Below are 14,915 nucleotides of genomic sequence, written 5' to 3' on the forward strand. Positions count from 1 at the left end.
GAGCATTTAAATTAAATCACTTCTATCTACAGCCCATCTATAGCTGTGTTATCTTAAAAAAACATGCCCGATTTGTGCCTTAGTTTTTCCCTTGCTATGTAATGTACAGCACTATGTAAAATGCTGACACTTTATAACTACTTGATAAAAGTATCATTATAAACTTCTATGGAGTATGTTGACACTATATAAAAAATGTTAATAATAATAAATAATAATAACAGGAGTAAGGTATGCAATGAGATTGTATAGACTTCATTTTAATTGAAATTGACACAAATTAGCCATAATCTACTAAACATACCTATATTTATATTATGTATTTTTATATACCCATGAATCTTGTCAGTGCTGAATTTCTAAAGAGAAAGGTGCTCAGATAATGGTATTTGATGGACGCAGTGGTGAAAGAGGGGATGTATACGGAGCTATGTCTTATCATCACTTCTCCCACTGCCTTCATTGTAAAACTATCAAATTCCATTCTCTTCCATTCCCATTACATTTTTTATACCACCACTTCGACCACTGGATTGAAGCATAGCGCATATTATCCATTCATCGATCAACTAAAGGCACTGGCACTGTCCGTACCAGCTGGAATAAATCCAGGTCTGCCTTCCTCTGATGTGTTATGCCCAGCACTACTGAAGATAAAAGATCAGGGAATTTTTAATGAAAGAGACGCACCAGTGTTAAATTGAATGATGGGGACATATCTGGTTTCAAACTGACTGACTCACAATTTACTATTTGCATTCAGGAGATTTGTACTGTTGTTGGAAATCTGTGGCAGTCTGGTATGTGGGCAGCACGGTGGCTTAGTGGTTAGCACTTCTGCCTTACAGCACTGGGGTCATGAGTTTAATTCCCGACCATGGCCTTATCTGTGTGGGGTTTGTATGTTCTTCCCGTGTTTGTGTGGGTTTCCTCCGGGTGCTCCGGTTTTCTCCCACACTCCAAAAACATACTGGTAGGTTAATTGGCTGCTTTCAAATTGACCTTAGTCTCTTTCTCTCTCTGTCTGTGTGTGTGTATGTTAGGGAATTTAGATTGTAAGCTCCAATGGGGGAGGGACTGATGTGAATGCATTCTCTGTACAGCGCTGTGGAATTAGTGGCGCTATATAAATAACTGGTGATGATGATGTTGTGAATATATCCTCTAGATTGTAAGCTCTCACAAACCAGGACCCTTTCTGGATCTAAGTGAACAACTGATAATACTACGGTTCATTGACAGCATGGAGAAGAGTTTGCTGCTCAGTCAGCAGGCACAGATTCCATGGAGGCATGGAAGAGCAGGATCCTGAGGTTGGGAGCTGATTTACCGGTAGAAAATGGAAGCGGGAAGAGTGTACATATATATAATATATATATATATATATATATATATACACACACACAAGTTAACCCGTGCATGATACTCATGCATTCTAGTCAAATCAAGCTACTTAAAGTGTTAAAAAGGTTCTTGTCATGCATTTGGGCCTAGCCCAGGCCTCCTCAGGGGAAGAGCGTTACTTCCCGACGCAAGCGCCCTTTTTTAATGTGGTTTTGTCCACATGTCACCACCTCACCATTTTTCTCCATCACCTCATCCTTCATCTTCATCGCCACATCCTTCATCAAGCTACTTAAGGTGTTAAAAACTCCCCACTGTCACCCCCGGCAACCACCAACCACTCCCAACTGTCATTTTCCTTCAAGAAATATATAGGTCCGTGTATAACTCTGCCCAGCAGGTGGCGCTGCAGCTTGTTTTGTGTTTTTTTCACACACGCCACTAGGCATTTATATAGTAGATTACATACATACTTTACACATATAAAAGTTTTTATTTATTCTGTGCCATGCTATACTGAGCATGCGTGGCCTATACAGGAATGTGAGCTGCTTCTTCACAGATTCTCTAGGTCCTATCCATCCTCTCTCATAGTAAACGTCATCTAGAGATGGTGCTAACAATAATTGGTTTTCACTACTCCCATAAAGCTCTATTGGGATGGTGATTGGTGATACATGGGAAATGGGGTTACTAATGACGATAGCAGTGCTATTGTCGTTGTTAATTCCTTGATATATAGGGCAAAACAGAAAAAAAGCCCTATAGGTTTTTCTCTGTTTAATAGCTACTCTATGCTTTCTATTTCCCAACCTGGAGAAGTGATTTATTTTAACTAACCTCCAATTATCGACATGCTAGCCGGAGGGAATATCTTGTTGTAATCACTGCATACTGGTTTATTCAGCAACTGAAGATTAAAAGAGTATATATATATATATATATATATATATATATATATATATATATATATATATATATATATATATATTTCAGGTACCTGAGTCTGCTTAACAACAGTGTCATTACTTTGTTGAAGTTTGTGGTAATGTCATAGATGGGGCAGATCTTAGCAGGGTGGAAGTGATTTCAGATGGAGTTAGAAAGATGGACCAGAAGGGACCCCTTTAAAATTTTGCTATGGGCCCAGTTATCTCTTGTTATGCCCCTGTCCCAGTCATAAGGTGGTATAAGAAATAGGCAGCAAGTTTTTCTAAGTAGAAACTTACAATTCCTGTTAAAATGACATAAACTGAGTTAAATCTAGATTTCCATCAGTGTCAGACCACAAACCTCATGATACTGTATGTGATGTGTCTTCCTATAACAAAAATGTTCTCCCTTTTCTAGGAAATATAAGATTTGCTTCTCTTTTTGATACAATTAAAGGCACCTATTCAACTTCTGTAAAATCATTCAGAAAATAATAACTGTCCTCTCAGTAACTGGAAACTGCTGTTGACACAACTCTCACCTAAATATATGCCTTGCTTGTCATGTCATCGGCAAATGTAGACTTGAAGTAAAATAATTCTGAAAAGCTTGAACTATTAGGATAATTACAATTGGGTGAACTGTACAAAAAAGTGCACATCACTTCACTTACTTAGCTAGAATTAACAACCTGATTCCTGTTTTATAACATTAAACTCTATATTAAATCTACAATGATAACGAAAAGCTCCATATAACTGAAGTTGGACAATTCTAGAACTCATTTCTAGTAGGCACATACACATAACAAAACACTTGAGAAAACATGGAAATAAAAGTAAATTGAAGAGAGTTCCTCATATTTGTGTCTTCTAATTTAAGCAATAAAGTGACATCATGCCTATATAGGATATGTAAAAAAAAAATATTGGGCAGTACAGTTGGACATTATTTTCGCTTATATTGCTAAACGAAGAGACCGCTTTGACCTTGACAGAGGGGTGACTGCTTTCAGAAGCTACAGAGCCTTGTCTCATCAGTTTCGAAACGCCCTCTAAGAATAGCTACTTGTACTGGGGATTGCAAAACCGCTGCCATTTGCAGATGACACAGCAGTGGGTGCTTATATATATATATATATATATATATATATATATTACTAAAAAGAGCAGGCATTGGATATTCAGGTACTATTAGATACTTTCAAATAGAGATTGCATCTAAGTAACCAACACATTAAGTTACTTAGTATGTTAACACATACAGAACGTGAAGATGCTCTGTTTGAGCAAAGATACATCTGCACAGTTGCCTTTTCACATATATATTTTATATTGCGTGCAGCTAAACATGTGTCCAATATTAAATCTAGCACATAGATGTGTCAGTAGCAGAGACGTGTAAATCAGCATCATCAACTCGAAAACCTTGCACCTGGTTTATGTGGGAACAAACTTAACGTCTCTTAGCTAACATAAATCAAGAGCTTTGTAACTCAAAATAGGACACACGTCAGATGGACATGCTTAAATTGCATCTGTACGCCATTATTTGACTGTTAACACACCTGGGGGTAAATGTATTATACTACGATTTTTTCAAGTCGCCGGAAATCGGCGACTTTGCAACTAAAATTTAAAGCGGCGATGACTTGTAAAGGCAAACTTGCCTTTACAAGCCATCGCCCCTTTAAATTTTCAGTGCAAAGTCGCCGATTTCCGTCGACTTGCAGAAATCGGACATTCATACATTTACCCCCTGATCTCCATACATAGAAAAGAAAGAAAAAAAGAACAAAAGAGGCACTCCAGTCCCCAAGAAGATAATTGATACCAGTATAAAATTTAAATTTTATTATTAATTATTGAATAAACAGTCAATCAAAGCGAAATATAGAATAAAAACTTTAAAGTGAATGTGTGTCATCTATTAAAAAATCTTTTAATTGGAACCCCACAGTGGCATTAATATTTATTATAAGAGCAAAACTCAATAGTATAAATTCCTTATCATGTATTAGAGTATATATTTCAGCTAATTGGTTGTTCCTGAAAATGTTTACTATTAATACAAGGTTATTGAGTTCAATATTTGCTCGTAAATTGTATGCAGAGAACTTCAAAGAGCATGTTTAAGAATGAAACTATGTCTAATGGTGGGGAATGCCAGGGGTGTAGGTGAATGAATACTCTCTAGATAACAGTCCTTGCTTCAAGAGATGTGGGATATTCAATGTCTAGCTATAATATGGTCCATATCCACAGTAATCCTATAGCTGAATGACATGTTGCACTAAATTATATTTAAATCTCATTAATTATAATCCAAACACGGACTGCCATATGAGATTTTGTAATATCTCAGTAACAATGGCTAAAAAACTGCTGTACTTGTAGGGTTAATCTGACTTCCAGGAGTAATTTGATACAAAGTATCTAACTACACCTTAGATTGGCACATATAGTCTGTGGTGATATCCACTCCATTAGCGTATATGTTATCCCATTTATATATCTAAGGTTTACAATATCTCATTATAGGCTAAATAGCAGCTTAATCGCCCACGTATTACTGCATTGCTGCATATGTTAGATTAGTTCCACTAGCTGGATTAAGATAAATGTATAACATCCAATCTCTCCCTAGACGGACATTCACCAATAATAATATTGCCCTTGTTATCGGCATAAACCCCACCTATGCATCTAAAGTATTTAGTAGCAGAATCAAAGGTACATTACAGTTTCCATCTACTTTCTACAGCGCATAAATTTATTTCATTAATAAGATAACGGATTACTGTCTCCGGCGTGTAACGCCGAAATCAAGCGCCACCAAGTTCTGTGACATCACTTCCCGACGTACGTTTCGCTCTTGCTTTCTCAAGGGTGTAACATGAGTTCAAGTCTCGGGTGGTTTATAAACAGGAGAAGGCCAATCCCATAACCAGAAATCTGATTGATGTCTAACATATATCACAATAAATTCTCTTTAATAATAGGCACAAAGGGGCACATTTATCATTTAACGTTGAAATAGAGAAATGGTTATCAATCCTTATCGGACGGATAAGTATTGATTCATTTCTCAAATTTATCAAAACCGGAGTACAGAAACAGCAGTCCCGATAATCTGCTGTTTCTGTGAAAAAAAAAATCATACTTACCTGCCTCTTCGGAAGCGCTGTCTTCGGGTCTTCTCCTTACTCTTCAATTGCGCATGCGCACACAGATCCCCTCTCTGTCTCTGCAACGATAGTTGCAGAGAGAGAGCTGTGAGTGACAGGGAGGGATCATGTGATCCCTCCACACATGTGCTGTACAGCTCTGCTCTCCGGAGCAGTAGATTTCCTCATGTACGCCAGCTGCAGTTCCCGAAAAAAATGTTTTTTCGGGACTTGTTAGATTGCGACCAGGAGCAGTCACCATTCTGTTGAATGGTGACTGCTCCCAAAAACGAAGAGGAGTGCAAAGCAGCAGATATCCATGATATCTGCTGCGATGCCCCCTTAATAAATTTGCGGAGGACACTGTGGGACCTTAATTATCCGTTAAAAGCACTATCGTGCTTTATTAAATATGCCTAAGTGTCTTAACAGGAAACGATCCACATACAAAGTTATCAAGTTATATCATAATGGTCTTAAATTTATTACATAAAACTAGCTATCTAATAAATCAGATGGGGTATATAATCTCACTGCACTCATGTGAATCGTATGTTTGACCATATTTTTTCATAGGCTTGTCATCCATTATAGCAAATAACAGATACAATAGATGGTAATTCCCTGTTTTCTATTTTCAGAAAATTCACAAAACTATTATTTTCATTGAGCCCTTGTGGGGCAAGAGAATCAAGTAGAAATATCCATCTGCTCTCGCTTTGAACAATACATTTATATGTCCCCTCTCTAATCACCATCTTAATTGTTTTTTCAGTGCCATAGCATTTTAATCCTCTGAAGTTGCTATCATGTTTAAGGAGAAAATGCTTGGCTAACCTGATCTGCCTGTTCCGTGTATGCAAGATACCTGCAACTTTAAATATGGACACAAATTGTGAATATGTCACTGAATGCACATATGTGCAACTCTAAATTAGGCCCTATGGATCTATTACATTTAGGGTAGTGAAAATGTTATAATGTTACTAAAATTACAGCTGAAAAATTGTGTACATAACTTCCTGTAGACATGTATTAAACGTGATTCTCAAAAAATGGTATCTTACAATTACTGAACACACAGTGCACATTCACCACTTGTAATCAGCCATTTGCATCTATTTTCTGCATGTCAAACATCAAAATTGCAAGAAAACTACTCATTCTTTATAGTAGTTATTTTCCACAATAAACTAAGAAATTTCCACAGGGGAAAACTGCTAAGATCATGAGCAATGTATGAGCTATAGTGAAATTCGCCGTTCTAAATATTGTGCATTTTTCTGGCAATTATGAGGTTTGACATGCAGAGAAAAAATGTAGGTGCAAAATGCAACCGCAGTGATAAATTCTGTGAGCCCGTAAATGTGACATACCACTGACTTCAGTAGAGATGCGTTTTCTCCACCGAGATAAGTTGCAATTAGCGTCATTACCCAGAGGACCACTGTTGTGCAAACTTTCCTACTTTTGTACCTCCCCTCCAGGAGATATTAAAATGGAGGTAACTAGAGCCATAACTAGGGCTGTGCGACAGGGGCGACCGCCCAGGGCGCAACGCTGAAGGGGGGGCGCAATTTCAGAAAATTTTAGGTTAATTTGGTTAAAATTGAGGGCTAGGGGGGGGGGGCATTATTCTAGCTCGCCCCAGGCGCTAGAATTCTAAGTTACAGCTCTGTCCAAGGGACAAGTGCAGGGGGGTGGGGTGGGGGACAAGTGCAGGGGGGTGGGGTGGGTAACAAAAAGGCTCTTCCCTGCCTACTTCAGATGAAACTGAAACAGGATCTATGAGAGTAGGCAAGTAAAACATACAGAAGATATATGTCAATACATATTATTTACAGGCTCCACAGACAACATACACACATTATAGACTTATAGACTTACAAGCGGTATTACACAATCACACAATGACACCACATATACTGATTTGAGCGTTCCGGTATCTTTATCTAACATTATGACTGGCTGTGGGGAGGACACTGCACATGCAGAGGTCATTGATAGCAGAGGAACTATGTACGGAAATACCTGGAATCCAATAACTATTTCTTTCATCTCTGAAAATGTACATGCAATATATCAATCAGATATTACACCTAAGCTATGTGTAATGCATAAGTAATGATCTTTGCTTTTTTCTTACTTGCCACTGACAGTGGTGTGAGCAAAAAAGAGCAGATAGCTGTGAGATTAATACTATGAAACTAATTTCATCTGTCTAAAGCGATTCCACAAACAAATCCTGTTAACATATGATCATAACAAGTTAACCCGTGCATGATACTCATGCATTCTAGTCAAATCAAGCTACTTAAGGTGTTAAAAAGGTTCTTGTCATGCATTTGGGGTTGGCCAGGCCTCCTCAGGGGAAGAGCGTTACTTCCCGACGCAAGCGCCCTTTTTTAACGTGGTTTTGTCCACATGTCACCACCTCATCATTTTTCTCCATCACCTCATCCTTCATCTTTAACGCCACATCTATCCAGATGTCTATCCAGACACAGGGATCTCTCTCAGCGGTCCTGAGTATCACACTCCTCTCGCTCTGTCACCCCCGGCAACCACCAACCACTCCCCACTGTCACCCCCGGCAACCACCAACCACTCCCAACTGTCACTTCTCCTTCAAGAAATATATATATTTTTTTTTTAAATCTTTATAAACACTTTTAACAATTAACAAATTAAATTAACAAATTAAAAACATTTTAGTATACCAAATTTCAGCCCTTTCTGAGTTTTATTTTCCACACACACTAAGAATTTAGTAGGTCAGTGTATAACTCCGCCCAGCAGGTGGCGCTGCAGCTTGGTTTTTTTTTCCACACACACACACACACACACACACACACACACACACACAGACTAACACACGCCACTAGGCTTATATATATTAGATAATCTCTATGGGGGAATTTAACTGCACACATTTCCAAAAACTATGGTACACAACATCACAGATTTGTCTTTGCACCCAAAAAATCTGCAATGTGCCACGGAGTACCCATGTGACTATTCCGGAGGCATTTTGTGTACACTTGATTTCTGCTCTATATGTTCAAATACCTTATAAAAAATAGGTTAGCTTAAATCAAGTGTACCAGTAGCAAACAATGAAGAAAGAAAAGTGCGGTAAGATGCTTGGCTTTCCCAGATGTGAAAGAGTGTTATTTAGTGGGCTGGCATTACTATTACTAACCAACATAATGGGATATGGATGTTGCCTTGTGTTAACAGAGAAAAATATATACTGCAAATATTGATATTTTACATATATTTATTATATTTTACATATATTTCTTGAGATGTAGTATAGGAAATAATAACATAATTGGTCTCAACACAGTTTGCTGGTTCCTTAGGGCATGGCTGTCCTACTGGCTGACAGGTTCGACAAAGCTGCCAAAGCTTTCCAGAAAGCTGCAGAGATTGTGTTGTATAACATGTTTTTTTTTCAAATAGCATTTGACCAGTGAACAGATAGGGGCAACTTCATCAATGGGCTTAGAGCCCTATTGCCAGCGAAAATGGGTGTTTTTGCCTGCAATAGAGTTCATTTTCACTTCCTTCAATACAAAATTTTACGAAAGCTTCCCAATGCCTTTGCAGTGGGATGACTATCTAACAACTATTGCGGTGGTCCTTGTACCCCTATGATACCTGTTCTTTTATCGCCATCTCAAGTTGACATAGCTAAGTTTGTAGAGTGAAATTTACATTATATCCACTGTCTGCACTATTGGGAACATCAAGCAGAAAGTCAGGGAAAAGGTTAATATGAGATATATGTCTATGCTATGGCAGGAAGTAAAACAAAATACTTTAGAAGGGGTTGTCACTGACAGCACAGATCTTGTGCAGCACCCAGTATTAAATAATCTTTTAGGACACTGTTGTTTTTTGTTAAATAAATAAACAGTTCTCATTTTTGAGAAAAGGTTAGGGGTTATGTATACTTGCCAACTCTCCCGGACATTCCGGGAGACTCCCGCATTTTGCAAGAGTCATAGACTCCTAGATAGTGTAGCAATCTCCCGGATCTGCCCACTTCACTAGGAAGTGCCCCACTTCCTAGTGAAGTGGGCAGAATTAGGTCCCAAACGCAGCGATTCCCTGTGAATCGGGTCCAAAATGAAGCCCCGTCACGGCCACCTCCCCCGCAGGCTCCCGGAAACCAACATTTTAAGGTTGGTAAGTATGGGTTTATGGGTAAACAAAGTTGATAGCAGCCAACATCTACATATGGTATAGCAGCAGAACAAAAGCTTTCCTCATTAGATACACTGAGCCTGATTCATTAAGGAAAGTAAGACAAAAAGGGAGTACATTTTCTCCTGGACAAACCATGTTACAATGCAAGGGGTGCTAATAATAATTATTATTTTTCAGATAAGTTAAATACTGGCTGTTTCTTCATGTAGCACACAAACACTTGATAGCTAGATAGAAATTTAAAAATGATCTAGAACATGCCCTACCCCAATTATAAATCTGTCCCCACTTTTTAAATTTACCTCTTCTCCAATGCAACATGGTTTTGCAAAGGTTACTCATTTTTTTTGCTTTACTCTGCTTAATGAATCAGGCCCAGTATGTATAAATATCACCACTAGAACTCATAAGTATTCAACTATTTTAATGCCCCAAGAATGCCATCCACTTGTCAGCCAGTCTTAAAAACGGTGGACAGCACACCAACCAAGTATTTTGTTTTATTTTATTTATGAAGTATTTGTAATTGTGAGTGTGTGCGCAGCATGTGGTCAGAATATCAACAGGCTGCATGAAGTATGGGATGACATTTCCAGTAATACTGATTACATGTTGTTGTGAAAGGCATAATAATTTACTTACCACTATTTTCTTAAAGTTCTATCATGGCAGTGTGTGACTGTTTGAAAATACTGTAGGTTTTCCTCTTGACTGTACAGCCGTTTCACCTGGAAAAGTATAAAGACAACTCTCAGCAAGCTGCTCAGAGTCCATTTCCAAGCATGAAACACAAAAGATTGAAATGACTCAAACAATTTAAAAGACTGAGGCAATTCCATGCACTGCTCAGATAGGACTTGAAGAAAAAGTAGCACTGGTACTCCAGAGACCTACACTGGATTGATGGGTATAAGACAGAAAACTAACCAACATGCTACACTGTACGATGTAACCACCCCATTGTATCTCAAGTGTAGGACAGAAAAAGAAAAAGAAATGGATTGTTAGAGCACTCCTACCTACACCCCTGCTACCTTCCTAGCTCTACTATCCGTGGTATAATTTTATAAACTTTTTGCACTTGCTTTTGCACGTTTACTTTTCTCTTTTATTTCACTTTTTTATTAAGAGGGTATTTCAATCTCAACAGAGATATGTTTTTAATTTGTTAATATCAATAAAGGCATTTGCCCTATAATAATACTAATAAAAATTCTAATATTGGACCATCTGATATGTTCCCACCATACTTTTAATAGACCAGACATTTCTCTGGAATGTGAGAGATATTCTCAATTATTCAGACCGGATTAGGAGTGCTCTAACAATCCATTTCTTTTTCTTTTTCTGTCCTACTTATGTTGTATAATGGAAAGACCACCCCCTCATCATGACAATGATTTTTGATATCTAGATGAGGCATATCCCAACCCTGTGCGGACTACTTTCCCTTTTCTTTCGATTATCTCAAGTGTAGGCCAGACTCTCTCCATTGTGCTGCACTCAGAGCAATGCAATGAGTCAGGGGACCTGGTATACAAAGTGCAAAACAGCTGAAGTGGATAGCAAAGTGCTCTTTGAAGGTCCTTCCAAAGTGCATAAGTTTACACAGCAAGGTTGCAACATTTACAAAGACGTTTGCACTGGTCGCTGTGAGGAGTTGGATGAAGAGGAGGCTTTCCTTACAAAAACGTTATTTAAATTTGTTGTGCAACATATTATATATAAAGGACGGAATTGCATATTTTTTGGGTGTTTCTTGCTGTGAAGAGGGGTGTAAGGGCTCTTTCATTCCATAAAGACTTGATTTGCTCATCATCTCTCAGCTAGTGAAGACTGGATATCACACTGCCCTTTAGTGGGATGCAATTTGCTCCCCCCCTGTTGCACTTAAGAGGAAAAGAGCTTTTCTAGGCACACTTTGCTGAATGTAGAATAAACCTTCAAACACACAAAAGTGCTACATGTAATAAGTATATGTATAATAGTTCCAATGTCCCCTCACTATTACAATAAATTTAAGCAATAAGCTAGACCAGGGGTCGGCAACCCCCGGCACGCGTGCCAGACATGGCACGCTGACCACTTTTGTCTGGCACGCCGACGCTGAAGCTGCTTCAGCAAAGCAGCCGATGATGGCCGAAACGGAGCTTCTGCGCATGCACAGAAGCTCCGTTTCGGCCATCATCGGCTGCTTTGCTGAAGCAGCTCTCAGGTTTCTCCAGAAAGACGAGTCTACAAAGGTAAGTAAGGGCAGCAAATTGAGGGGCACATATACTTGGCATACTTTGCATTTGTGGGGGAAACTGTGGCATGCTATATATTTATGGGGGCAACTGTGGCATGCTATATATTTATGGGGGCAACTGTGGCATACTATATGTTTCTAGGGGCAACTGTGGCATACTATGTATTTGTGGGGGCAACTGTGGCATGCTATATATTTATGGGGGCAACTGTGGCATACTATATGTTTCTGGGGGCAACTGTGGCATACTATGTATTTGTGGGGGCAACTGTGGCATGCTATATATTTATGGGGGCAACTGTGGCATACTATGTATTTGTGGGGGCAACTGTGGCATACTATGTATTTGTGGGGGCAACTGTGGCATGCTATGTATTTGTGGGGGCAACTGTGGCATGCTATATATTTATGGGGGCAACTGTGGCATACTATATGTTTCTGGGGGCAACTGTGGCATACTATGTATTTGTGGGGGCAACTGTGGCATACTATGTATTTGTGGGGGCAACTGTGGCATGCTATATATTTATAGGGGCAACTGTGACATACTATATGTTTCTGGGGGCAACTGTGGCATACTATGTATTTGTGGGGGCAACTGTGGCATACTATGTATTTGTGGGGGCAACTGTGGCATGCTATGTATTTGTGGGGGCAACTGTGGCATGCTATATATTTATGGGGGCAACTGTGGCATACTATATGTTTCTGGGGGCAACTGTGGCATACTATGTATTTGTGGGGGCAACTGTGGCATACTATGTATTTGTGGGGGCAACTGTGGCATACTATGTGTTTCTGGGGGCAACTGTGGCATACTATGTATTTGTAGGGGCACTGTGGCAAAGTATGAATTGTGGGCACAACTATGAGGCATAAGATGAATTGGGGACACAATTATGAGGTATGATCTGAACTGGGGCACTACTGTGCGGCATAACGTTTTTTTGCTGGTCCCTTACTGTTAATATGATATTAGCCTCATAAAATGATATATATATATATATATATATATATATATATATATATATATATATATATAGCCGAGAGGGAAGGGGGCGGCTACAAATTGCCCGGGCCTGCTTGGTGGCCCGAGTCCCCACTGGAGACCGATCTTTGAAAATACATTTTTTATTTTAAAAGTACTTTTTTTTTTTTTTTTTATTGAGTGCAGGGGGGAATCGGTAATAGCTAAATCCCCTTCAGCTCAGGTATCTTCAGACGCCAGGTCATGTGACTGCAGTGGTCACATGGTACTCGGCAGGCTGCTGGATATCTTCCCATGCTGTGTAGAGGAGAATAAGGTAAGAAGGTGTGCTGGAGAGGGGGCATATGTGACTAAAGGGGCTGGGCAGAGGGGGGGCAAGTGTGATTAAAGCATGTGGGCAGAGGGGACATATGTGAGCAAAGCTGCTGAGCAAGGGGGCATGTGTGAGTAATGCATTTTTCTGTAAGAGGGTGGCCTGGTGCTTTTCACCTGCTAGACAAGCCCCCAATGATGCACTGCCACGCCCCCCAATTGTACGACCACTTCCATGGCAAAAAAAATGTTGCTACGCCGCCCTGCGGCGGCACAACATTTTTTTTTACCATGCTTGACTATAAAGGGGGACACATGAAGTTGCTATACTAGTGCCATGAATTTCTCTAGGCAGCCCTGTATGTATGTAAGTATGTATATATATATATATATATATATATATCTCACACCCAACTGGCACACCGGGGCTTCACTAGATTTTAGGTGGCACTCTGATAGAAAAAGGTTGCCAACCCCTGAGCTAGACTCTAAGTGGTATATTTACCAAACTGCGGGTTTGAAAAAGTGGAGATGTTGCCTATGGCAACCAATCAGATTCAAGGTTTTATTTTGTAGAATGCACTAAATAAATGAAAGCAAGAATCTGATTGGTTGCCATAGGCAACATCTCCACTTTTTCAAACCCGCCGTTTAGTAAATCTAGCCCTAAGTCAACGTAGGCCTGGTCCACCTGGCTTACATTGGTGGATAGCTTTAGTGAATCATGAGTCATAGTACCAGAAGCGCCTGACACTTTGATTCGTGGATGGCTTGTGCTATTCAACAACAGTGCGCAGATGGAGTGGGGTCAGGACTACCTGTGTTGCCACCACATATCTTTAGTCTGTATTGTAAAGCCACAACAGATATGGAGATTAGCATTTTAACAAAACTGGGGTCTGCATAATCACCAGAGTTTTAGAGGTCTTCATTGCATTATTACCAGAGATTTGGGGGTCTCAAAAACTATCAGACATTTTGCTGTCATTATTGCATTAAGGGTTTATACTGTATAGTCAAAGATTTGTGTATATATTGAATAATGGAAACAAGGCATGTGTACACCACAAGACTGCAGATTCAATCATGTCGACACAGCCTGCTGGCGGTAAGACATTCAACCATCTCCAAGGCTCAGATACCACTCCAAGGTTTATTCAGAAATGTCTGAGGCATTAAGCTTTGAGCGAGGTGGCCCTTTCTTTAGATGCCCTGAAGAAATGGGCCATGCTCTCCAAAACATAGCGCCTCAGACCCTCCTGAATAAACACACTTTTTTCTGTATGCAATTTGCGATCCTTCATAATGCTATTATATTGAATAATCATCATAAAGATGCTCTCTATACTGTATATCACTTATTGAATGATCTATGTATTGAATATGAGTTACTAGAATATTCCATGAAGTCTGTATATTGGTCACTAGAATGTTCTCTTTATTGTACAGAGGTCACTAGAATAGGGTCTCCAATGAGAATTCACCACATAAAGTTGTGCTGTATTTAATTACAGCTCTTTAAAATATATGTTTTTCATTGGCTGCTAAAACCACACTCTTCTGTTTTTGAGAATGAATTGGACACAATTTTTGTATGGACACTGTTTGGCACAATGTAGATGTGGGCACAGAATGTATGTGAGCACTGATGGACACAAAGTGAATCTGGCACTGTTCAACATAGTATGTATGTGTGTACTCCTGAACAC

The 14,915-nt window shown here is 39.3% G+C and overlaps 1 protein-coding gene across 2 annotated transcripts in view; it reads right to left on the reverse strand.

The window, feature by feature from the left end:
- The window catches only part of IL15RA (interleukin 15 receptor subunit alpha), a 60,527-nt gene that overhangs the window by 33,998 nt on the left and 11,614 nt on the right, over positions 1-14,915 (reverse strand). Inside the window, exon 2 of one of the 2 annotated variants that reach the window (XM_075205262.1) lies at positions 10,301-10,386. The exons of the other annotated variant lie outside the window; for it this stretch is intronic. The gene's annotated coding sequence lies outside the window, so the exon portion shown is untranslated. The remainder of the gene's footprint in view (positions 1-10,300; positions 10,387-14,915) is intronic. 2 annotated transcript variants of the gene reach the window in all.

This window comes from Mixophyes fleayi, chromosome 4 (assembly GCF_038048845.1).
Source record: "Mixophyes fleayi isolate aMixFle1 chromosome 4, aMixFle1.hap1, whole genome shotgun sequence".
Lineage (NCBI taxonomy): Eukaryota > Metazoa > Chordata > Amphibia > Anura > Limnodynastidae > Mixophyes > Mixophyes fleayi.